Raw genomic sequence first — 23,210 nt, forward strand, 5'->3', positions numbered from 1 at the left:
TTGGAAATGTTTTGGCTATTATTCTTCAAATATTCATTCAGCCCCTTTTTCCTGTTTCCTTCCAGGACTATAATCATTGGCATGTTAGTACACTTAGTGGTGTTCCACACGTCTCTGAGGCTCATTTTTCTCCACTCTTTTTCCTTTCTGCTCCTTGGACTAAATAATGTCAAATATTTTGTCCACAAGTTCATTTATTCTTTATTCTGCCAGTTCGATCTGCTGTTGAACTCCTACAGGAATTTTTCATTACAGTCACTGTATTTCTCAGTTCTAGTATTCTAGTTACTTCTTTTTTGTTTGTTTTGTTTTGTTTTGTTTTGTTTGAGACGGAGTCTCGCTCTGTCACCCAGGCTGGAGTGCAGTGGCCAGATCTCAGCTCACTGCAAGCTCCACCTCTTGGGTTTACGCCATTCTCTTGCCTCAGCCTCCCGAGTAGCTGGGACTACAGGCGCCCGCCACCTCGCCCGGCTAGTTTTTTGTATTTTTTTTTAGTAGAGATGGGGTTTCACCGTGTTAGCCAGGATGGTCTCGATCTCTTGACCTCATGATCCGCCCGTCTCAGCCTCCCAAAGTGCTGGGATTACAGGCTTGAGCCACCGTGCCCGGCTAGTTACTTCTTTTTGATAATTTTTATTGATATTCTTTAATTAGATGTGATTCTTATACTTTTATTTTTCTTTAGACTTTTTTCTTTTTTAGTTCTTTGAACATTTATGATAACTGGTTTAAAGTCTTTCTCTAATAAGTCCAGCCTCAGGGCTTTCACAAGGACAGTTTATATTGCTTCCTTTATGTGTAGTCAAATAAACTTCCCTGTTTTTTTGCATATGTCATTTTTTGTCATGCTGTTGTTTTTGTTGAAAACTGGATGCATTTATAATAATGTAACATAGCAAGTCTGAAAAATCATATTTTCTCCTTGCCACAGTTTGTTGTTGCTGTTTGTGTCTGTGGTTATCATTGTTGCTGTTTGTCAAGTGACTTTCTTAAATTTATTCTGTAAAGTCTGTATTCTCTGTCATGTGTGGCCAGTGACTCTGCTTGGTTAGTTCAATGGTCAGCTATTGATTGGATAGAGATTTCCGTAAATGTCTTGAACCAATATGACTCCCAACCTTTGCCAAAGGGCTCTGTATGAGGGGCATGCTTTCAACATTCCAGTGGGAAGTTTACAACCCTGCTTATCCTTCACTTTCTGATTGCACAGAGACTCAAGGTTAGCCAGCAATAAGAGATTTGAGCCTTCTTAGGTGTTTCCTGGGCATGCATGCTGCCTTGCACAGTTATGTGAGCTTCTGGATCCCAGGGTTATGTAGGAGCTTCTCAAAGCCCCCTATAGACATCCTTAAATATTTTAGTCAGTATCTTGTTAACTCCTGCTTTAATCCTGCTTCAGGTAGCTGCAATATTAAGCAATTACCACTGATAGTTTTTAACAAATGCGCTGGGGTTAGGACAGAGTGACTCGGAGTGAGAGATAAATAATGACAGGTTCTGAGAGTGAAGCTTTTCAGCAAGCTGACAGATAGGTAAAATAGTGACAGTATGCTGGGGATGGGACGTTTAGGGAGCTCTGAATCCATTCTTCTTTCTCTAGTGGCTTTTAGATTGGCGGATTTCAAAGCTACTATGGTTGTTAAGCTATTGTTATTTAAAACTGCTGTAACACTGGGTAGAGAGGGACAAGATTAATGTAAGTTAAAATATCTCAAAGCTTGCTATTCTCATTGAGATTCTCTTATTTTTTCTCAATACACACCTCAGATTTTTGCATTCTTTTAACTTTGAGAGCTCTTATGACGTTGACTTTTTAAAATTTTTTTATTTTTAGAGATGAGGTCTCACTCTGTCATGCAGGCTGGAGTGTAATGGTGGGATCATAGCTCAGTTCAGCCTTGAACTTCTGGGCTCAAGCAACCCTTCCGCCTCAGCCTCCTATTTTATTTTTTGCAGAGATGGAGGTCTCGCTTTTTTGCTCAGTCATGTCCAAACTTCTGGTTTCAAGTGATTCTCCCTCTTTGACCTCCCAAAGTGCTGGGATCACAGATGTGAGCCACTGCTCTTGGCCTGACAATGCTGGTTTTGATAATTTTTGACAGTGTTCTTATTGCTTTATGGAGGAATGGCTTTTCGGAAGTCCTTACTCTACTGTTTTAGAAATTGTAAGTCCTTCAAAATCACTTTATGTTATTTTTGCGTTTATTTTGTCAATTATTTAAGTGCTAGGAAAGCTCTTGAGGTTAAATCTTTTCTTGTGTTCTTAAATTTTTTTCTAAGATAATACATTTTAAAAATATACTTGCTGGGTCAATGGATATTAATATTCTTGAATTTTTTGTAATGCCTTGGCAATTTGCCTTCCACAAAGATTCTCTTCATTTACATTGTAGCCATTATTTGTAAAGGGGTATTCCCCTGTGTGCTCGACAACTCTAGATATTGTAATACGTATTATATTACTGTTATGGATTAGAAAATATTGAGTTCTAATTCTACCCTTTGTAAAAAAATTAAATAAACTGCTCTAACAACTAAGATAATGGTCAAAAATATGATCGAAATAGGAAGTTTTTTTCTAAAGTAATTTTTGTATCTTTCTTCGTTTAGAAATCCATACACAATGCTAATTTCACTTTAAAAGCCTTAGAATAATAAAGATAAACTATGAGGAGTTTTTAAATTCTGAGAGATATTTTGGTTTATGTCTTCTTAATTACTAGGTTTTACTGTGTATTAGTGAATCCCTAAAATTATCTTGTATTTTTGGCTAGGTTTTAGTGGAAAGGAAACACCTTACCAAACTCTATCATTTGCCAAGAAAAGAGGAAGAGTAATGATAAAAACAGAAAGCAGAGCCTATGCAAACAACTAGAGCAAAATTCGATGTGTACTCCAGACATCAAAATTGCTAATTTGTGATATTCTCTCTTGGGTGAGGCTACTGCTTCCAGGAGCAGGAGGCGCTTTTTAGAAAGCACATTGTGCTTAACTAGCAATAGCCCAGTGGTTTGACAGTTGAACTTTGCTTAGTCACCAGGAACCCTCAGGAGATAATGCGGCTATTTTACTTGCAAACAGAGATGTTTCAGTTATGGACGTCTGTGCATTGTAGTTTCTCTCTTTCTCTTTGGGATGCAATTTGGGAGAAGTTCATGAATTTGGTGGCCATAGTTTGATCTGTAGTGCAAATTAGCATAGCTATCAAAACAATCAATCTGTGTTTTGATGTGACTGTTTTTCTCTACCAGAAATGGAGAACAGGGCAGAATGAAGGAGATTTGAGGGGCACGTCATTCTAAATGTCTGTCATTCACCTATTTCAAAGTGGATCAGCCCCTCTCTGCCAATGCACCTTCCTAGTATAATTTTCTGAGAATCTTTTTCTGGGTTAGTTTAGAATTCAGAGAATGGCAGAATTCAGTGAGTGAATGAGGGCAATAAACCTTGCCTTCCCATAACTAATTCAATGAATTCCTTAACGTCAGTAAAATAAGATAAAATCATAGGACCTTAGCATTGAAAAGGACATTGAGATAATCTTAGTGATCTTGGGCAAGTTGCTTAATCGTAGATTAATTTTCTCATTTATGAAATGAGGGGATTGCGATAGTCAATGATTCTCAACTTTTCCTACACTTTGCTCTTAAGGGGCTTTGAATCTTTAGGCATATTGTATTAAAATCAAAATTTTAATTTTATTTTTAAGGGATTTCACATGCACATATACATTCCTAAGCTGCAAGATAATAAATGGTGAAAATACAGACTCCTACCCACCCGTATTGCTTAGTCTCTTAAATTTCTCTGGAGGTAACCACAATTGACAGATTTTTCTGTATTCTCCCACAGATGGTCTATGCATTTACAGCCATAAGCATGTTCATTCCTATTAACTATCCTTACAAATGGTAGTATTCTATATGTTCTGTTCTGCATCATTTTTTCACTTAATTATGCATCTTGGATGTTGTTTCAAATCAGTGTGTATAAGAGCTGCCTCATTTTTTTAAATCGCTGCATGTTATTCCATTGATAGATACAGGATAATTTACTCATAGGTATCGGGGTAATTTATTTATGCACGTAAATATACATTTTTCTAATATTTTTCTATTGTAAACAATGATATCATTAGTTTATATTTGAATCCGTTTCATTTCTGAATATATTTCTTTAGGACTAATGCTATAACTAGAGTTACTGGATCAAAGAGCACATGTATTTTAACTGTTTTAGGGTACTGTGGAACTGCTCTGTTTGAAGGCTGCAGTTATATTCACCTCCACTGAGAGTGTGTCAGGGTGCCCGATGGACTGTACCTTGTCAACAGAGTATTTTTATTGTTATTTTTTTTTTTTGGTCAGTTTTAATGGTGAAAAATATTAATTTATTGTAGTTTTAATTTAATTTGATTTTATCTTAATATGGAGTATAGTTTAATATCTTTTCATGTACTGATATTTATCAAATTTAAGGAGAAATTGATTGTAACTCTTATCTGGATTTTAAAATATTAAAATATAACAATCAAAATGAGAACTAATGAAATACGATACTTAAGTTATATGTATTTCCACTTTTGTGAAGAGTCTTTTGTTTCTTTCTGTACTGGGTTGTTGGTCTTGTTGATTTCCAAGGGCTTTTATAAGCAAAGGAAATTGGCCTTTTGTGACATGTGTGACATTTCTTGATTTGTCACTGTTGATTCTGTAGTAGTATTTTCTCGTGCAGATATTTTAATTTTAAGTTGTTAAACTCATCCACTTTTCTTTAAAACCTTCTGGATTTAGTGTCACTATTAGAAAGGCCTTTCCCACTTTGAGATTAAAAAAAAATTCCCAGGATTTTTTTCAATTATTTTGATGGTTTTACATTAATAATATGTTCCTCATCTTTTTATGATTTTCCAGAATTTTTCTGACATTTTTGAGGGAGGCCATGTTTGGACTTTCCATAGAAATCAACATATCACGTAACAATAATAGTAATTTTTACTTCCACTGATATACGTTTTAATTCTTATAAAACTGCTGACTAGCACCTCAAGAACGACATTAAATGTTACTGGTGTATTTGTCAAGTTATTCCTAACTTGAATGCCAATGTCCCAATGTTTCTCTATCATGCATGGGACTGGCTTGGAGTTGATATAGATAGCATCTTGTTAGGGAAGTATCCACTCAGCCCTACTTTCTTTTTTTATTTACTTTTTTTCTTTTTAATTATTATTTCTTTTGAGACAGGTCTCACTCTGTTGCTGAGGCTGCAGTGCAGTAGTGCAATCATAGCTCACTGTAACATTGAACTCCTGGGCACAGGAGGTCCTCCCACCTCAGCCTCCTGAGTAGCCATTGTGCCTGGCTAACTTTGTACATTTTTTGTAGAGATAGGGTCTCACTATGTTGCCCAGGCTAGTCTTAAATTCCTGGCCTCAAATGATCCTCCTGCCTTGACCTCTCAAAGTCCTGGGATTACAGGTGTGAGCTACTGCACCCAGTGTTTTTAAAAAATTTTTGGATGATCCTTCTACTTCAGCTCCCAAGTAACTGGGACTACATGTGCCACCAAGCCCAGCTTCGACCCTATTTTATTAAAGGTGAAATTAACATAGTAAGGCAGAATTTTTGAATATGTCTTTATTATTATACTTTTTCTTGATTGCCTATTAGAATGCTCTAAAATTAGACCTTATTCTTTCTGAACTATTAGGAGCCACAAGATTAAACCTACTGAGATTCGTAAACCTACTCAGATTATGTTTTAGGAGGGTGCTCTATTAGTGGAAGGGAGGACTTGCTTTTGGGGAAGGGTCTCCACTTGTTCTAGTAAGGACCACTTTGGTGGTTGCATGCAAGACAAGTGTATTGGCCTTATTGTCCACCTCAAAATGCAAGTAGCAGACTTAGCTGTTGGGGAATATCATTACTACACATATAAGAAAAACTAATGCTTAATATGAAAAATAAATATAATAATGGAAAAGAATGTCCTGTGGCTAGAGAAGGGTGCATCATCCTTACACAAAGTGTGTAAATGTGAGAGATAGGTGGCATTCTGCTGCTCTTTTGGAAGAGGGGAGGCATCCTTGGACAAAGGAAAGAGATATGATTTAAAAACAAAAAATCCATTGTCAACTAAGGCTAAGATTTCCAAGTCTTCTCTTTTGGCTTGTTCAGCAAGTTTCAGGCTTTATCTCTCTAGACTTCTCAAAACATTTTTCTTCAACAGCATCACTTTGCTTGTGTCTCTAGGTTTGTACTGTGATTCTGTGTTGACTAACTACTTACACGTAAGAGCAGGAAAGTGACCGTCTTCTATTTTTGTTGAAATAAGACAATGATAGAAGGAAGGTGACCTTCTAGGTAATTATGATGAGATACCAGGTTTTTCCCAGCTTCCTCCTTCCTTATGCCAGTGTCAGTGGGTTAAACAATTACTTCCAGCTCCAAATACTTTTATTTATCCACTATCCCTCATACATCTTTTAAACCACACTCTCCTTCAAGCCTGCCATGTCTTCTCACCTCCAGGATGCAGAACATAGGATGTCTTATGTTTCTAGTCATTTTCTAGTATTCCTTTTCTATTCATTTTTGAAATTTAGCTCAGATGTCATCTCCTCTGAAGTCTTTTCTGGTCACCCTAATGACTTACTCTTTCCTCTATATGTAGTTTGAGCATAGTTCATTGTTAACACCTATCACATGGTTGTGTAATTATGTTTTTAGGAGTGTAGATGAGATAGTCAAAACTAGACTTGTATGGTTTAACTTATTAATTTAGTTATACATATATATTTAAAATCACTTGTTGTATGAGATGATATTTAGGGAACATTGCCATTTTCCATTCTTACATTTTGTATAACAATTTCATTCAAACTAATCATATGCAACTTTATCATTAATCTTTGACATCACTTGTGCTACTCTGTGAATCATCAAATATGATTTTCCAGAGTAAACCATCTTCATTTCCATTTAGGTTGCTTGAGATCCAGTATTTTTAAAATCAATGCATGATTGCTATTGTCACAAGTATCCACTGATATAACATTAGGGAGACTGGTTTTTCCTTTCACCTCTAGGGTTATATTCATGAGTATAGCAACTACATGCTATACTACTTCCTAATATGATCTTTCAAAGGTTTGCATGGGATGATATTCTACATTTATGAAATCTGAACTTTTGTTGCAGGAATAATTGTCATGTCCTTGTTAAATTTCTTTTCTTTTTTAATGATTCCATTGGGTGACTGTATGTAGTGTTAATTGGCATATATTCAGCCTAACAGGTTTTTCTGAAATAGTAATTTGGTGTTCAGAATTAAATAATTTAGAAAATGCCTTTTTAATATGTGAGATTTGTGAATACTTGAATTTAAGAGGAATTTCCTTTTCTAAAGTTTAAGTTCTGGTTAAAAAACAAAAACCTCCTCAGTTTATTTTGGGCATATATGGTGTTTTCTCTGAGAGTGGAATTTGTCTTAAGTTTATTTTTGTACAGGTCCTGAGTCTAGGAAGGCTACCTGTTAGAAAATAAGGAGATTACTGTAAGCAGCAACCTGGGATCTAGTTGCAATATTTCTTAGACTATAATGTGCCTATTAATCATCTGAGGATATTGTGAACTTGCAGATTCTGACTCAGTAGGTTTGGGGTGAGGCCCGAGATTCTGTATTTCTACCAAGTTTCCAGGTGTTATCAATGTTGCTGTTTCATAAGCCATACTTTGACTAGCAAGGACAAGGAATAATGCTGTATCTTTAAGAATTTATTAGAAACTTGTTTGGCTTCCTCTGAAGGTATTATTGGAAGGAAATAAAAAGCATATTTTGCATATGCAAAGTTTCACAATACTCCACTGGGCTCACTCATCCTCATGCCACTCTCTATGGAAGATGAGTAAAAATTTCCATTAAAGGAAAACCTTTTAAACCAGAATATAAATAAGGCTTTGCTGCTTTCAGTTGGTCAGAGCAAAAAAAAAAAAAAAAGCAAATTTACACTGTACCTTGAAATTCTTTTGAATAAGAAGAACAAGCACATTCCAGAAACCTGGACCCATCTTAGAAAAGACCATTACTTTGCTAGGATTTTTACATTGTTGGAGATATGAAAAATGAAAGCCAAATTCAAACTGCAGCCCAGAACTCAGTGCTTGAGGTTTTTAAGCCAGTAATATTTTCCCTGTAAAATCTCCTTGGAAAGACTTTCGGATTTGAGTCAGCTAGGGTGAACCCATTTTCTGAAATTTTGTTTCTGGAAGTATTTAATTGAGAAGAAAAACCCCAAGAACTCATCCAGAGTTGAATGTCATGCAGCAATTGGGAGAGCCTCAAAATAGCAACAACGGGAATAAATGAAGCCAAATGAAATCTGCAAATTATTAAGATAAAATTGGTAAGGGGCATAGAAACTTAATAAGAAGGAAATAAGAGAAATCAGTTTTCCAATACAAACTCTATACTGAGAGATTGTACAAAGGAGAACAGGGAACAAGAAACTTCTGTGAGCTAAAAAGATAGCAGAGGCTAAAAGTTCACAGAGACTAGATGACTCTCATTTCAGTTTGATTTCCTGTGAGGGATTTCATGTTTAAAAATCTCATTTAAATTGTAGTCTTCAACGCAACCTCTTACAACTTCTCACAAAATAATCCCCGTAAACATCAAAGGATATATTCTCAAGAGTTCTAAAAACTGGGATAGGTAGAAACCAAATGTTGGTATCCAGAAGGAATTGGCATTGATCATAGGGCAAATAGGTCTTAGTTAAGGAGACTGATTCACTTTTCAGTTTATCACGTATTTAATTTTCCTTTGTTTAAACTGTCTGCCAAAAAGGAGCAGAAGATATTTAGTAATTCCTGTTCTTTTTCCTATTACCTGACACACATGTACACACAGAAAACCAGACACAGTTTTTTCCGTACTCTTTCTTAGAGTGCAGTTGCATGAGAGGGAGAGGTATACACCATCTCAAAACCTGGGAAAAATAAAATCAAAGAAAATATCAATAATACTAATAGAAGAAGTAAACCAGCATCAACCTATACCAACAAACTACTCATATAATAATAGTGCCAAAGCAAATGATTGAGGAAATATGAACAACAAGCTTAGAAAAGACTCATGAAGGAAAATCAAAGATTTCAATTATAACCATAAATCTAATTGGGTTAAATAATTAGTTGAACAGTTGTCTTCAAAGACAATGTCAAATGGAATCAGTGTGAAAACTCTAACCATCTGTCATTTCTATGTGATATTAAAAAATAAAAAAAACCCTACTGGCTCACATGTTTTTGAAAGGGCAGCATCTTTTGTGCCATTGTTTTGGTTGTCAGAATTCTGGAATCCCCAGATGTTTCAGCCCAGAAACCCTGGCTCAACAACAGGCAGACATTGCTGAAAAGACCCAAAGACCTAAAACGTGCACGCAGAACATTGTGCTCAATCCCTTCTGGGCTCCAGCAGCCCCAGCTCATCTCTGCTTGATGCTTCTCAGGTACCATAACTGAATCATGATCATATTCCTCTAGCCCTGCTTCTCTAAAGTTCCCTGTCTCAGCCAGTGGCACAACTCTCCATTCTCTTTAAAGCCAGAGGCTTGGGAATTACGTTTGGAACCTGCTTCTTCTGCCCCATCCACCACTCACTGAGTCCTGTAGTGTTTGTATCATCAGTATTTCTTGAATCTATGACTCCTCAACTCTACTGCTTCCACCCTAGATCAAGCTTCTGTTTTCTCTCAGTTGATCTCCAGTGAAGGCTTCCTAACCAATCTCCTTATCTGTACTATAATTTATATTATCTTTAAAATTTTCATAGTGAGAGCTCTTGTTTTACATTCTTTTTTAAAATAGTGCTCTTGAAATATAATTTACATATCATAAAATTCACTTGTTGTAAGTGTACAATTCCATGATTTTAAAAGTAAATTTAGCGTTGTGAAACCATTATCAAAATCCTGCATTCCTTGAGGGCTGATCAGACATAGGCTTGATTTTCTAGGAAGACTCCATCATAGTTGGTCTCATGAGCGTCCATCAAGAGGCACCTAATGCCTGGTTGTACCTATTTTTGTGAGGTTAAGTTTGATTTGTGGGTTCAGGCATTAGCATGATCCACCCATTTTAAGTTTCTCACCAACCTTCCCCCTGTGAGTTATAGCAGCCATCAATGGTTATTGTCTACAGCCAGACTGAAGCCTCTATGAACTGTTTTCCTCTTTTTACCCAAAGAGCTTTTAAAAATGAAAATCTACTCATGTCCTTCTTCTGCTTAAAACATGTAAAGTCTTGCCACAGCTCCATCTTCTTTCCCTCACCACTGAATAAATATAGTTTTGTAGGATGCTTTCATTGCCTGTTCTCTGATTATTTTGCCGATCAGGGTAAGGACCCTCTCTGTAACTGCTCATCACTGAAGATCTAAAACAGCGCTGTGAAATACTAGAGTTCATTTACTACTTGTTGAATAGATGAAATCAGTGGATAAGCCAATAATTAAATGAAAGGATGATCCCATAGCACCTATAAAGAAGGCACATTGTGGGTTGCTGTTTTCTTCCCTCTTTAATGTGGGGACATATGGGAAAGGCAAGTCGAGGAGATCAAGCTAAAAGGAGGTGGTTTTGTAAGACTCTGGGTGTGTTTGACAATGGGTCAGTGAAGTCAGAGATGTTGAGCAGCATAGAGAAGAGACAGCAGAGGAGAAACTTCCTTGAATGCGTACTGAGGCATTAATATTTGGAGAGCAAAGAGAGGAGAGATATCCTTCAAACAAGATGTCTGTGCCCTGTGAATGCATGCGAGGCCACCCTGTGTCCCATTTCAATGGCCTTGAAGGCATCATTGTGATGTGATAGATTCCAGCCTATCAAAGCAGCCCATTCATCCCTGTAGGTCTGTTGAGTCTCCTGGCCTTACTGTACGATACTGTGCCTGGCCAGAACCGTGGAGTGTGGAATTTCCTCCCCATCTGGGGAGATTCAGGTCCTGAAAACATCTATAGTATAAGAGTCCTTATTTGGGCAACTTAAGATTTTATAGGAAATTGGGGAATTGAGATTGTAAGTAAACCTCGAAAGCCTTCATAAATATTTTATATGTTCACTAAATAAAATAGTGAAGTCAGCACAATAGAGAGAATATCTGTATATTTTACACACCTTTCATTAGGAAGAATAGGCATCAAATGATCCATTTTCTTTTATCATTAATTTTAGCTTACTGGCATATTTTTAGTGTTTCCCTCTTTTTAAAAGGATGCTTACAAACTTGTTTTGTTTTCTTACCTGTAATGTGTGCACTCAGTCGGGTTTCTACCCTCTGTGATATCCCTTCTTCTAGGGGGTAGGCTGAATATTGAACACTCTTGTGATTTCATAATAGTCTCTCATTTCATGTTCTTATGTCATGACTGGATGTATTCTGAAGATTCATCTAAATGTGGATTGAAATTCTTCTAGATAAAAGAACAAATATACCAAAGTAAAGGTGAGTTGACTGTTACACAGAAGTTAAGAAAACTGGATTCTGGAGCCACACTACCTGGGTTTGAATTCAAATTCCATCCCTCTTTTCCTGTGTGACCTTGGACAAGTTACTTAACTGCTGTGTGCTTTTGCTTCCTCATCTGTAAAATAGAACAATCATAATAATACTTCACAGTGTTAAGTGAAGATCAAATGATTTGTTAAAAGCTATTAGAAGAGTACCTAATATGAGGTAAAATGTATAAAAGTGAAAACTTTTAAGATTGATGTTATCAGTGAAGTAAATCTGTGCCTATGAGAAATCTACCTATGGGAATTTGAGGTTAGGGAGGGATGACTACTGTTCATAATAGCTGGCATATGCACATGGACACAAGCAGCCCCAAGGTTGCTGCCTGTGACAGAGCTTCCAACTTACTATTGGTGAGATGAAAACAGCAGAAAGCAACAAAGCTTAGTTAGTTGTAAGAGGGAAAATGCACATTCCCTTTGCAGTTGAGCACCTGAAAAACTTGATCTGTCAGAGTAATCAGTTTTTCTTCATTGTCTACTAATTCTACCCAGAAAGGACATCTGTTGATGGTTCCTCAAAACTGGAACAATGTTATGGGACTGAAGAATGGGGAATATTTCCTGAATCTAGAGCTCCTGGACCTTGTTCTGAGCAATGTGGCTCATGCAGAGAGATCTGAGTGTGTGCCTCCACCTCAGCCACAATGATCCTGAAAAATAGCATACGTTTTAGGAGCCTGTAGAGTAGTATTTTTGGAATTGTGACTTTGGTGCTTAATTCAAATAGGACATTGGAAAGCTAGTGCAAAAGACAGGCAGAGAAAGAGAGAGAGAGAGGAAGAGAGAGAGAGCAAGAGAGAGAGACAGAGAGAGTGAGAGAGAGAGAGAGAGAGAGAGAGAGAGAGAAGCACTGTCAGGTTTTAAGGCTTTTACAGAAAATTCCATCAGGACCACAGTCTATCCCCAATCCTATATAGTGTGCTGATGAAAACTTTTGGGTGGCGTTTATCATTTATCCCACATGTATTTTATCCTCTCTCCAGGAAAATAATGCAATGTTTGCCAATTCCATTACTGAAATAAAGAGATAGCACAGCTGCACAGCTCAAAGATCCTTTGATCCCTAGTAACTAACTATGTGAAACAGTCTTGAGAGGCTTTGGGGCTGTGATTGGTTCTTGAATAATTCTTGCAAGTGCCCACAATCCCTTTACTTTCTTTTGCAAATGTTCAAATCTACCTGTGTAATGCAAGGCCTGAAAACTTTCTAAAGCAAATTGTTAAATGCAGTAGTCTGAAATTTCCAAACTTCACCTTTCCCTTCTCTATTAAAATTAGGATAGTATTGATCCTTGGCCTGTCTCTGGCACTTTTTCAACTCTTTATGATTTCTCAGATTCTCGACTGCATTTTAAGATCACACCTGCAATTTCTTTTTGTTCCTGGGGTGGAATTACTGAGTCTGAACCAATACTTGAATTTATTTTAAGTGATTGCATTGTCTTTTTATCACTTCACCTGTATTGGGTGTTAAATTGTTCATAATATATCAACCTCTACGGTTCCTAATTTTACAGTTTTATTTGAGTAACTCCCTCACACAAAACACTTCAGGTTGTTTTGTAACTGCCCTGACAAACCCATTTTTCCAACAGAAAAAAAAATTTTGGGGGGTGGAAGCAATGGGACCATTTATTGTTTAATTGTTTACACATTTATTGTAAACTTGGAATTCTCAGGTAAAATGTTGGTGTTAGTCAATGTTATTGTTGTTTTATTAGAAGGAACAGAAATCAACTTGGTTTTAAATCAGAAATCAACTTGATATTAAACCCAGAAGGAATTTGGGGGACATTACTGAGTTTGGGTGAAGCATAGCTTCTTTAGAAACTAGAACCAGGAAATGGAAAATTGTCAACATTTTCCTGGAAGGCCAGTCACTCCAGAGGGCATTTATTTTTGTTAACTATGCTGGTTCCGTAGAGTGAGTTAGGTAGTGATCTCTGATGAAGACTGATCATCTGAACTTGAGGAGAGTCTGGTTCGGTAGGTGTGTGGTGGCTCTCAGAATCCAGAAGTTTTAAAATACTGCCTTGTCATGCTAATGATGAGTGTATTGGTCTGTTATTAGTCACACTGCTTAATAAAGACATAGTCGAGCCTGGGCAATTTATAAAGGATAGAGGGTTAATTGACTCATGGTTCCTCACGGCTAAGGGGGCCTCACAATCATGGTGGAAGGTGAATGAGGACTCATGTCTTACATGGTGGCAGGCAAGAGAGAGCTTGTGCGGGGGAGCTCCCATTTATAAAACCATCAGATCTCATGAGCCTTATTCACTATCATGAGAACAGCTTGGAAACGACCCACCCTCATGATTCAATTACCTACCACTGGTCCCTCCCATGGCATGTGGGAATTATGGGAGCTACAGTTCGAGATGAGATTTGGATGGGGATACAACAAAACCATATCAATGAGCCAAATTTGAGAGCCATTGAATTAAACAGTGATTCTCAAACTTTAATCCCCTGAGTGCTTCTTAACACACACATTACTGAGCCTTCTCACTGAGTCTCTGATTCAGTAGTTGTAAGGCAGGGTGTGAGAATCTGCATTTCAAGGAGTTCCCAAGTGATACTGAGGCTGCTGGTCCATACTTTAGGAATCACTTATCTAAAGGGAGAGCCAGCTGTTGATTGGCATAGAAGCCTGAGTGTCTAACTTACTTATTATTTTCTAAATTTTAACCTTACCGCTGCCTGCGTTACTTTCTCCTTGGGAGACCCCAGGCTCCTCTGTGTGGTGCCTCCACCAAAAATACTTAAACTTGTCAAAAAAAAAAATAAAAGCCCATAGTTGAGTTATATGAATAAGTATTGGGCACGGGTGCATTACTTCAATGTGGCCTAAAAATATACTACTTATCCTCTCAGTGCTGCCATCCAAAACCACTGTCTGTGACCTGAGCTGCATTGACTGAGTTTGAAGTCGTCAGCCACCACATCCAGTTTTTACCCTTCAACTTTACTTGCTAGAAGAAAATAGAGGACATAATGGTTTGAAGGCTCTAATTATGTGCTGTGGAAAAGTAGGTGACTTCAAAGAGGAGATCTGGGAACATAAGGGAACATTTTCTTTCTTAGCAACCACATGGAAACCTGCTTCCTCTGTGCGTCTTCACCCCAACTGCCCTAAAATATAAAGAGAAATTGCCCCTTTAGCACATATTGAGAAGTTTTATATGGTTCTAGTCTTTCAAAGTAAAAATGGGCAAGCAGATATCTAGCACTGAAGGCGAACTTAGTTTTATAAGCTTCAGATCCTCATTTAGAAAAGCTGTACATGAATCTCATCATCACCTTCAAAAGGGCCTGGCAAAATTCTTCATGCCTCGCAAAAGTTGAGAGATGAAACTGGACACCAAGACAAGTCGTCTGTGTCCCATGTTTCATTTCCAATCCGAAACGTGGCTTGCACTTGGTGAATACTTCAAGTTTCTGATTCTTTCGACACAGGTTTGCCTTGACTTTTCTGCCTTGACTTTATCACAAATAATTCCTAAGATGCTTCATGCTGGAGAGGAACCATGTTACAGTGGAATTTTGCCTTGGAAGTTGTCTCACTTTTCCCCCGTAAATCTGGAAGATGAAAGACAAATTTCCGGGAGGTAAAATCACAAAACAAGATGGAAAAAAAGAAAGAAAAAATAAAAGAAAAAAATGTGGTTTATGTTGCATGTTTCTTGCCTCACCTTGGAATTGAAATGGGCTGCTTGCCTTGATTCAGAGTGGGATTTGCTGCAGCTGTGCAGCAGCAAATACCGTAGTACCTGATTTCCTTGTAGAGTCTTCATCAGTGCTCAGGATGGGAAAAGACAATGGCAAGTTTCCAAAGGACTGATGAGCAATAGCCCCACAGATGGATGACTTGCTTGACAACTTATTTAATTACTCCCTGGAAGATGATGATCTTTGGGGAATGAGCATCTTGCTTTGGAGATCCAATTGCCTGCAGGATTGCATCACTGTGTCTAAAATGTAGCTTTGGAGAAACTGAAAGAGAACATTCCTTTCTCCCTTCGGCTTCCAAACAGTTTGCATACAGTGGAGGCTTAGGTTCTAATTCTTTAATAAATCACACCATATGGACAGCTGCGATTCAGAGGAAACTGTACATGTTAGCAGGCTAGGAGCCATTCTCTCGTTAGAGGACCAAGATCAAGGGCTTCACTACCCAAGACTGACTCTTGTCTCAGCACCTCCAACTCAGATTTTACTTCTGGGAACCAAGACACATTAGAAACATTTTTTCCCTCCTCTGATCTGCATCATTTATATGCCCAACCTCAACACAGTCCTTGGAGAATGAGCTCATGCAGTCCTCATGGCAAGCTGCCTGATGTTGCTGAGTTTGGTCTCCTCCTTGAAGTGATGATGTCACAGGTACAAAAGCATCCCTCTCATATCTGAGGGAGTTTAGGCAGCAAGGACCATTCATCTGTTTACTTATTCATTTCGCAAATACATGTGGAGCTCTACCGTGGGGCACATCTTGAGCCACATGCTGGAGTACCATTGTGGATGGGACAGACATGGCTCCTGCTTCACGGAGCTGTAGTGAAGAATGGAAGTGAACACACTATCAGTTACAGAGTAGCATATAAACGACTGTAAAGAAGTGTGAAGTACTTCAGAAACTCTACACATGAGTAATTGGTGCTCCAGAGGCTAGGAGAATGTGTCACACACACTTCACAGGAGGGGATCTGGCTGTAGTTGGGGATGGAGGAAGCTGTTCTGTAAAGTTTTTTTAAGAAGGTTTTTTTTTTTCTAGGCTGAAATCTGGGAAATGCCAGAGGCATGTGGATGCATCAGAGGAAAGAAGGGTTTGAAAGGGAAGTGAGGGAACAGCATGTACAAAGGTTCAGGGCCCAGATGAAACATGAAACGTCCTAGAAAGTGATTTAGAATGAATAGAATGAACAGTGGAAGCAAGAGGTAGGGGAAGAAGGCAGAAGATTTCCTTACCGACTTGTTTTATCCTGAGGGCAGACAGGAGCCACTGCAAGATTTAATCCATGAAAAAAATCTGATCAGACTTCCCTGCAGTATAAACCATGGATATGGAAGTAAAGTAACAACAAATGTGTTCAGTGTTTCCTGCCTACTGGATATCTGGTATAGAAGTAAGTTGGCAGTTAGCTTTAAGGGATGGGGGCAGGGTCTTGCCTGGAGTTACAGATTTGGGAGATCTTCAACCTGTTTCACGTCCATGGGTGTAGATGACAATCACCTTTGGAAGTATGTGCAGGTCAGAAATGATTAAATTCTAGTGGTAAGAATTCCATGGGATGCTTGCTGAAATGAAGGTTCCTGAGCCCCACTCCAGAGATTTTGATCCTGAAGTTCTGGGTACATCATGGGAATCTGCATTTTATCCAAACTCCCAGTGTGCTTCTAATATACGTCGTTTGTGGATCAGATTTGGAGAAAATAAAATATAGGAGTAAAAGGCAAAGTCCTGGGAGAGAATTTGAAGAGCAGGATGACTGGACTGAATTATCCGGTATTATTTCCTTAGGGAAGTGTCTGCTGAGTCCCAGCAAATAAGAGCACCAGTTAGTAGTGGACAAAATAAGGACAGGGAAAGCAATTATCAGTGTGCTTTGCAGACAGCATGGTGTCTTTCAATGAGATTTAACAGGACAAATTTCTTACACACACACACACACACACATGCACACACATACGTATGTTATAGGGTGTGTGTGTATAAAGAGAGATTCTTAAAATAAATCAAAGGTTAGTTTAAATGGTCTTCTCCATTCCAGTTTGTTAACTGCTTTATAAATACTCACAATGGATGTAGAAGGAGATGCTTCACAAACCTTGATGCAATAGAAAATCACTGACTTATAGAAGAAGTGGCTTTTTATTTGGACAAAGTTAATGGAAATGTGAGAAGAGCATTTTTTGTAAGTTTTGAAACTTTTGGAAAAATATTTTACGATGCCTAGTTCTTTAACTGAGTTCTAACCACTGGTGTTTGTTATCCCTTGAATTCTTTGGCAACACTGAATGATCGACTGTAATGAAAGTTTCCTTTATCTAATTAAGTGAGACTGTCTTATGCCACTGTTGTAATAACATAGTTTTAAAAAATATTCTAAATATTTCCGCAATTAAAAGATTTTAATCTGACTTACTGAATTCAAATCTAGTCAAAATGAGTAATTTTTATACAGTCATGACCCGAAGAAGAAGTAGTATTTATTGGTCCTATATATGCCAGGGACTGTTTAGGAAGGTTTAAAGTGAGATACTTTGCTTAGTTTTCGTAGAAACCTTTGTATTACCACTGTCAGATGAGGCAATTGTACCTGTAGTCACACAACAATTAAATGACCCAGCTCGAACTGGAACCAAAGTCTGGCTCCAAAGTAAATTATCAAAGAATTTGTGAGAGAATTGTGACTCATATTCAGTTTCTAATGATTTACTGAAGGCATCAGATTACCATCTTTTCCCACTGGCTTATATTCATGGGATAGAAACATAAAAGATATCTAGCAGGTCCCTTCTTGATACCTCATTCCTTGGGAGATGATTATCCTAAGAAAATACCAAGTTGTCTAAGCTCTACTCATCACTTCAAACTTGGTGCTTTGATCCATCCCTCCATTCATTGAATATTTATTGAGTGCAACATGATGCAAAATCTTGAAATGTAGTGGGCAACAGAGATGAGTCCCTTCTCTCAGGGAACTTATTTTCTTATGGACTATACAGACTCCTGGACTGTGATGGCAGTGATGAGGTTCCAGTGACCAACAAGTAGTATAAGAATTTGTGGTGAAGACCTTTCTCAAAAAATTTAATAATTGTTCTGCTCCATGAAGCTTATCAATCATAGCTTCTGGAGGCATCTTGGCTTAATGAAAGGTGTCCCAGTTGGGTAGAAATTCCCAGAGCCCTTTCATCACATGACGAGCCTTTTAGGAATTCTTTCCAAACTACAGGGTTCTGGAAGCTGCTTTAGTTTGGAAAATATTAGACCTGAAACTAAAACAATTCCCACTTAGTAGGATTTGCTATCTTTGCCTCATTTTGCTGGTGGTGCTCTGCAGGGGCCTTCTTCTAGGGGTCATTTCCCATGTTTTGCCTTCCCTCGTCCTGTGCCAGCTTTGGGGGAATTCCCAGTGAGGAGTGCTGCTCAGGCAACCTCTTTCCCCATTTCCACAGCCTCTTAGGGCAGAAAAACTCTTGAATCCATGTGGAAATGGAGACTTTAAAATATTTGAGACTTCAAAACATTCAAGGAAGAATCTGAACTTGTTCATAAAAGTTTTCTCGATCAGGAAACTTCAACTCAGTATTTAATTCAAGTCTTTTTTTTGAGGCTCTACAGGACACACAATGAACGCTTGTTACAGGCAACTTTCTGAGTTCTACTGCTCAGCCTGGAATAAGAAAGAGCCTGTGAGGGTAATTTAGATTTGGCTTCACTTGACAAGATGATGACTTGCTGAACCAATTCCTTTAAGGTTTGCCAAAAAAAAAAAAAAAAAAAAAAAGCAAGAGGAGAAGAGGCAGAAAAGAATTTATCATGTTCTCAAAATGCTCAAGCAACGCCCTCCTTTTCCCTGCAGTGACCCGGAGTTTGTCTCAGATACAGTAGTTGCCTCATGCTCTCCAGGGTGATGCTGTGATGGATCATCCTTCTGGGCTTCCCATTGGAAGTAAAAAGCGGACAGTAACATATCTCCTGTCATGGTGGTTGATATGTGATCTGAGGGGGTTTAAGCCAATTGGGAATGCTCTTTGAAATGAGCAGTAAAATGAATTAAGACTATTTGAGAAGGCTGCAGGGAAGAGTAGAACCTGAAGAATCTTGGGCTCCATCGTACTTGAGAAACATCTTCTCATGAAAGTGGTATCCCTTTGCACATAGCCAAGTTAATCTCCTTCACGTCGTAGGCCTTCAAATTTTCCCAAGTGGCACAGAAGAAACAATGGCTTAGTGATAGATAACTTGTTGACCCTGCTCATAGCAGGATCCACTGCTGTCACAGTGTGTCCCCTAAGGCTAGTCTTCATACATCTTGGAGAACCCAGACTCTTCAGGTAAGAAATGTTCTTATTGTAACCCTGGACTGTAAAAGAAAGATGTCTGATGGCACTAGGGTGACAAAGATTTAGCTTACTCAGTGTGGGAAATAAATCTAGTGTCATAGGGCTGTGTGCCTTTGTATGTTTTCTTGCTGAAAGAGAAGCAGCACTGCCCCAGTGGCTGAGGGATGTTAGTCCTAGAATCAGCTCCTCTGAGCTATCTGTCCTTCCCCCGTGCTTGTCCTGTTCTCTGTCTCTCTCCATGTTTCTGTCTTTGCTGTCCTGAGTACATTCCTCCCAACTTCCAATATCCTTTGCCAAATGTTTAAATCATCTTCAAGTCTCCTGAGGAGGGCCTAAATGTATGAACTCCTACTCCCGTGATAGAAATTTGACATAAACATTGGATAAAGAGAAAGTACAGGGGTTTCCAGAGAATACTGGACTATGCCTTCTCCTGTAACACTTTCATAGGAATTGTGTGGCTATCACACACAACACTCGAGGTGTTCCAAGTTATGTTTAGAATGCATTTGTGATCACTTGGGTTTAGTGGGTGGTTTTGCCTATTTTATTAAGAGGAAAGTTTCTTTTGTATGTCTTTATTCACTTAATGAAGCGGACCACTGAGAGTTTAAGATGTAAAAGAATATGTTGGTAGACTTTGTCTTCTGTTAAAGTATGCCAAAGCTGGAAAAAAAAAAAAAAACCAGCCTCCCTTGATTCCAATGGTTGTTTTTCAAGAACAACCTTTTTCTTATTACCATAGCTTAATGGAAATTGGATGGAAATGCTAGTCTGAATAAGTTAAAAATCTGAAGAGTATTTCACTTTCTTTATTTTTAATGGTTTTTTTTCAAGTTAAATTAATATGTGTGGGTGGACCACTTGAGGTCAGGAATTCAATACCAGTCTGATCAATATGGTGAAACCCTGTATCTACTAAAAATACAAAAACTAGCTGGGTATGGTGGCGTGTGCCTGTAATCCCAGCTACTGGGGAGACTGACAAAGGAGAACTGCTTGAACCCAGGAGGCAGAGGTTGTAGTGAGCTGAGATCGCACCACTGCACTCCAGCCTAGGTGACAGGGTGAAACTCTGTCTCAAAAAAAAAAAAAAAAAAAACCATACATATGTGTGTGTATGTGTATATATATATGTATGTATGTGTATATAGACACACATATGTATATGTATGTGTAGGGGGGTTAAAAAAAGATCAAATAGTGCTAAAAGTTCTTGATGAAACCAGTAATGTCCCATTCCTCTAATCTCTGTTCCTCATATGTATCCTGTTCCTCATAGGTAACCAATTCCAATGCTTTTAGCTGTTTCTTCTGGTGTCTTTCTCCATATCACTCAATTCTATGCATGTACTGCTCTTTCTTGATGTATCAGTTTAGATATGACCTATAGACTTCCTGTAGTGGTAGAGATGGATTATTTTAGCTCTTTTGCATTTTAACTGACCTCATTATCTTGATATGTCACCTTCTGATATTAATGCTAATAATAATACAAATCCTGAATATGCAAATATGTATCAAAATCCCAGACTCTGCACTCAAATTCTGATACAGTAAGTACAAGGCGAATTCATTTTATGCAATAAACTTGTTTTTAGGGAATGACTTGGATAATTCTGATGCAAGTGCCCAAAGAAAGAAAGTTTCCCAAATAGGAGAAACTTGGGTTCCGAGTTTTGCTCTTGATTCTTTGCTAGGTATCAGGTAATACAGAATTTTCAGAATTGTCAAGGATATGAAGCTGTAGTAACTTGTAAGCAATGATTCAGGAGTTCTATCTTAATGAATAAATAAAAGGAATCTGTAGACTTCACGTAAATTGTTTGTATATAATCATGTAATTGCTGTTTACAAACAAGCTTGAAAGTGGTTTGTTCTTCCTTAAACACAGCAAATATGGTCCTTCCGAGACAGTTTGCCATAAACTTTAACTTGACCTTTTAATGAAATGATTTATAATATTTTAAATGATATCTGAATTGCTTCCTTTGATTTTTAAATATACATTCGCATTTGCCTGGGAGGCTGTGGGGAAGGAAGTAGAGGGTAGGTTCAGCAAGTTGAAGTTCAATCAAACACAGGGGCAGGCACACAGGGGAAAGACCTCCACAGCCCAGCTTCTGGCAAATGAGGGGTGTCTGGGGCCTGAGATGATATAGAGGATCCCAGGAACGCTGAGCCTTCTTTTAGGAGCTGAGAGTGCATGGTATTCACACATCCAGCAAGGCAAGTGTCAGATCCTCTTTAGGAAGTTCTAGCTGCAAGAAGGAGGATCTACCCTTTAGTCTGTGATCAGGGGCAGAGAGAGCGGTGGTTGTAGGTCTCGGATGCTAGGCAGATTAAATGTTCAATGACTAAAGCAGTGACTGAGGCGGAAATCCAGCCTGAAAGCCTGAACCAGTGTGAATGAGAACAGATCAGGAGACTCGATTAGCACTTAGTACTCATTGCACGTCTCAGGCGTGTTTGAATCATGAACCAGATTTGTGGAATAGCAGGGGAGCCTGGAGTGTGTCCCTGTGCTGCACTCCTAAAAGGACAAGCGCTGGGTATAGAGTCCCAGGATATTTTTAAACTGCCTGTTAGTTTTTTGCATTTATTCAGAAGCTGGAACAGGTCTATCAGTTGACTTGTCCAGCTCCAGCTCCAGGGAGTGTGGGAGGGCGGGGTCAGGGCAATGAGTTGGTCTGGAAGCCGATACCTGTGGTCAGGAGCTGTCAGGATGAAGGCTGAAGAACTCTTTTGGAGTTTCAGAAACAATTCTGGACTCCCTACTTTGGATTCAACATTAGAATAGTCCTTTGTGGCCTGGCATAGTAAAAAGGGTAATTCAGGATCCAGTCCCTCTGGTGAGCTGGGATGAGGGTAATGGGGTTGAGACTCGGTGATCCTCTTTCTTTAGCCCTGATTAGTCTGGAAACTAGGTTTAGGTTGTGGCTCTGGGGAGCTGGATTTGGATCAGTGGTGGGGACAGGATTAGGGACAGTCAGGGAGATGAGGCAAAAGGATGACTATTGGACAACACAGACATTCAACTATCATCATTGTCATGCATCACAGTTTTTCCATTGGATTGTTTCCTCTTCGTGGATCAACTTAATGCAAAAATTACATAGGTTTTGCAATGAGGGGAATATGGAAACTTCTCATGCAGTTTTCTTTGGATCAGACCTCTAAACAAGCAGCTGAAAAGCCATGTTGTTGACTTCAGCACAGCAGTTCTGATTCTTTTGGTTCCTGGGTTACTTAAGACAATGACCATCGTCTGAGGACACTCTGCTTAAAGCATACTGGGGAAGGAAGAGTGCACTTCTCAGGGCCATCAGATTGATTACAAGAATTCAGAGTTACTAAAATGAAAATGGCCACTGTGTTTATTTATAAAAGTGCTTTGTTGGTCTTCTAAGTTGAAGTTGATGACAGATGTGTTTTTAGAGAAAAAGTGCAAACTCCAGAGACATAAACATCTGTTCTTTCTCAGCCTTGCCTCTTAGGCTCATACTTCATTTTTTAACCACACAACAGGCTTTATTTCTTTCTACTGAATACCTGA

The 23,210-nt window shown here is 38.4% G+C and overlaps 1 protein-coding gene and 1 long non-coding RNA gene across 4 annotated transcripts in view; both read left to right on the forward strand.

Moving 5' to 3' along the window:
* BMPER (BMP binding endothelial regulator) overlaps positions 1–23,210 on the forward strand; it is a 243,831-nt gene that overhangs the window by 92,903 nt on the left and 127,718 nt on the right. The gene's annotated exons all lie outside the window — the stretch shown is intronic.
* On the forward strand, positions 5,494–20,373 carry LOC103882909. Its single transcript, XR_001900789.3, has 2 exons — positions 5,494–11,507; positions 14,456–20,373. It is a non-coding gene; the product is annotated as an uncharacterized LOC103882909 (long non-coding RNA).

This window comes from Papio anubis, chromosome 4, assembly GCF_008728515.1.
Source record: "Papio anubis isolate 15944 chromosome 4, Panubis1.0, whole genome shotgun sequence".
Taxonomy (NCBI): domain Eukaryota; kingdom Metazoa; phylum Chordata; class Mammalia; order Primates; family Cercopithecidae; genus Papio; species Papio anubis.